Here is a 4,071-nt window from a genome sequence, read left to right on the forward strand (position 1 = left end):
GCCCATAGCCGCCGCGCGTCCAGACGGGGTCCCTCCCAGGCATGTGGGGTTTCGGGTCCTCAAAAGCACCTGCCGGATTGCCTGCGTACCGCGCTTCTGGTCGGGTCTCCTTCGACGTGAGCTGCGGTGCCAAAAATGTGACACCTCAATAAAAATGGAGAGGTCTTATGACCAATCACAGGAGACAGCCATGCATTAATTTTTCAACAAAAGGTTGACCAAAAAATTGTCTTCCATGGCTACTGTAGTACAGCACAGGTGTTCAGCCAAGACTAGTCAAGGCCAACCACCAGACTGCAGCACCCACTTCATCAGACATGACAATGCAAATGATTAGTAGCAAGCATGAGACAGGAACCTTCTGACTGCCCCCAATTAACAAACATAATCACACAATCAAACAAGCATAGTCACAGATGCTTCTTCATGGATCTGGGGACATCATAGGTTGGCAACCATGCTCTGCTCTGCACATATACATGATACATGTACTAGACACCACAGGTGTCCAAAAATTGGCAAATCATTTGGCCTGGCAGGTGCATAGTGTTTCAAGAGTCAAAGATTTGCAGATAACACAGGGACAAACAGCCCCAAATCATGAATGAAACAAAACACATCAACACAAGCTTCTCATACCAACAGACAGACACTAGAGTCTACATGCAGGGTTGCATTTAAAAAATGAACATCATCCAAATACAGTCGATGGCAAAGGAGCAACAATCTAGCTGGCATGTCTTGGATCCGGATAGAACTCCCTGAAGCCTTATAAATAGACCACCATGCAGGGAGCAGACATCAAGCATAAGTGCAAGCAAGCAACCAAGGAAGCTCACAGAAAGACATCTCCTTCACCACCATGGGTTGGAGAGTTTGTGCCGGCGATCTCATCAGAGTCTGCAAGGGTGAAAGGCGGAGCGGGGTTCGGCCGCTGCCGCGTCGTGGGCAGATAAAGCTGAGGATCGCACACATCGTGATACACTCCGTCGCTTCGGCGCTCCTCCTCAGGACTACTACGTCGCAGCTTCCAATTCTTGACCACAAGTGAATGTGACTGACTCTGTACATGTTAGGATTTGTCTAAACCGCTCCCCTTTGTAACCATTTTTATCGGTTCGAGAAAGTTGCTTCTCTTTCTGCACATCATGGTGTGGGCTTCATGAGGGCATGTACAATGGTGGCATCACCTTGGTGCTGCCCCGTTGTCCACGTAGACAAAAAAATAAATGAGGCTATAGGTTTGATTTTTACTCTCCAACGCACGAACCCAGGGCCACCACCCATTGGGGCCCACGTCTCCCTGTGCAAGCTATTCTCTTCTCGATTCATCTATCGCTGTGTGCATTCTTCCACAAATCTTCCCCACTTGTGGCTCGATTCAGCTATCCATCTGCCCCAAACTCACAGGAAAATCTCCAATCCCGCTTCTCTCTAACAAATCGAGGTGAGATTTGGTGAAGCCCTTGTATTTCTCCACGCAAGAAAATTCTGCCCCCATTTCAGATCTGACCGGTGCGGGAGTCCCAGATGGAAGAGCTCGATTTCCCCAAATCGCACTTGCTTTAGGTCGGCCGCAACCGCCATGCCAACAATCCCGAGCTTGCGCCGCCAAGCATGGTCGTGTTTCCAAGCTCGTGGCCCTCCATGGTCGAACCAGTTCCTTTCCTCCCCATTCCTCTCTTTCTCTCCCTTTTTCATCACTTCTCTTGCTTTTTCGCTCGAGGAAGCCGCCTCCTCTGCAGGAATCACCAGTCACCTCCAGGCTATAGCTTTACTGCCATGGTGGCATCCGAGCCTAGTTAGCTGGCGGGGCATCACCTTTGGGGCGACGCGTTGGCCATGCCCTGAATGATGATTTTCTCGCTTTTCGTGCTTTGACCTTCTTGTCTTGCATCCTTTTCGTCCTTGTTTTGATCACTACCAGGCTGTTTACGATCTGATTTGCTTGCATCATCAGATGTTTCATCATCTGAACTTGACGATGCATCGTTCATAAGGCTCTTCGATAGCTTCATACTGATGCCAATAATGCTTCTGATCCATGTCCCCTCGAAAAGAGTATTGCTTGTTGAGCCAGCTGTATCATCCGCATTTGATGGTGTACTCGAAGGCGAACCAGTCAAATATGTGGATGCAGCTTTGCATGCAGTAAAAATCTCCTTTTTCGCCTGTTTGAGCTGTTTGAAGGATCGGCAAAGACACGATGTCATCAACTCCGAGACGTCGCCATAATGAGCACCACCAGTGTGGGAGTGGAGTTGAGGCAGATTTATTCGCCTGGGCGTCGCTCCCACCACCCCAACGACATACCACGACCTACAAATCCAAATCCTAACTACAGAGTGGAGGAATGGGGTCCCCCCTCCCTCCTGCTGTCGGAGCAGCAGCCGGAGGGAGAGGGGACCAACGTCCTGACCGGTGGAGATCGGTGGAAGAAGATCCGCCTCCCTAGTCACCTGGTTGTCGCGGCGGCTAGGGCAGGGGAAAACGCCTCCTGGGCATAATCAATTGCTTTGAACTGGGGGCGATCTTCACGGGACCTGCGGAGGCGCGCGTAACCGACGGGTCAGATCGGTCGCGCGCGTAGATGAGGCGGATCGCAGCGGCGAGCGTGTAATCAAGCCGATCGCACACGAGGTCGGGGACGCCGCTCGGTGGAGGCGGGGTGGCGGCGGAGTCCGAGATGAGGCCGGCGACGACGGACGGCGTGGGACATCGTGCGGATGAGCTTGTCAACACCGGCACTCGGACTACCAAATCAGCGCCGGCGCCTGGGCAACGAGACCCGAGCGACCAACAGAGCAGCGGCGCCAGAGTTGAGGCAGCCAATGAGCCTGACGCAACCGTCCCGACGCAGCCGAGGACGAGGCCGGTGAAGTAGATTGCCGGGCCGTTGTGCAGACGCGACAGAGGCGGTGGCGTGGATCCATTGGCGGGCCGATGCGCGAGCGGCGGCTATGATTTGCCGCGGCATGGCGCGAGGCCGCCGGATGTAGGCGATGCAGGTGTTCCGGTTGGAGCAGGGCGGTGACGGCCGGCGCAGGGCGATGGGCGGGCCGGCGCGCGGGCGACGGCCTTGAGGGCTGCCTGTCGCGCGAGGCCGTCGGGTCGGTGAAGTAGCCAGCCGGTCGTGCCGGTGTCGGAGTAGAGGCGCGGGGCGTCGACGACGGCGGCGGGCAACACAAGCCGATCAAGTATAGATCGGAAAACCAAAAAGAAAAACGCCGATCAAAACGACCGGCGAGAGAGCAAAAAAATCTGGAGCAAATGCTCGGGAAAAAGACTCTCTAGGGCAACCGGCCAACACGGCCGGCGGACGAACCCTAGGTACGGGCCGCGCGGCCCCGGGCGGTGGTCATGGACGCCGACCGCCCCGGGGCGGCGCGCGGGTGCGGAAGCGGAGACGGCTAGGGTTTAGAATCGAGATAAGGCCGATACCATGTTAAAAGGGAGAGAGGGATTGGTAAAATAGTTCATGTATTGCTTGAGCCTTATGGGTATATATATAGGAGTACAATGATCTACTTGAAGTATAAGACAAGTCAGAATAAATCCTAGTCTATCTTGTCTTTTCTAATAATCACGATACTCAACATGGACTACAAGTGAATGTGACTGACTTTGTACATATTAGGATTTGTTGTAAACTGCTCATCACAGTGTAACTATGTTGATCTGTTTGAGAATTTCCTCGTCTTCTGCACATGACGGTTCATGGACGATGCATGGTCTGGTTCGTTCTCACTTTTCGTCGGTTGCTCGTCTTGCATCCTTTTGGTCCTCATTCCGATCACCACCGTACTCCCGATTCGCTCTCGTCGTCGGACATTCCATCATCTGAACTCAGACGATGCCACGTTCATAAGACTCATCGATGACTTCATACAGTAAGAATCTCTCTCTTCTTTTGCTTGCTTGAGAAGAAGATTAGTTTGGAGAGGATTGGAGAAGAAGAGAGATTAATCTCTCTCTTCACTAATTAACCTTCCGCATTTAATTTTTTTACTAGCTCGCACTTTTGGATTGTACTGTTTATCCCAGCTTTAAACATGCAGCAGTTCATATCTT

Source organism: Triticum aestivum, chromosome 4A, assembly GCF_018294505.1.
Source record: "Triticum aestivum cultivar Chinese Spring chromosome 4A, IWGSC CS RefSeq v2.1, whole genome shotgun sequence".
NCBI lineage: Eukaryota > Viridiplantae > Streptophyta > Magnoliopsida > Poales > Poaceae > Triticum > Triticum aestivum.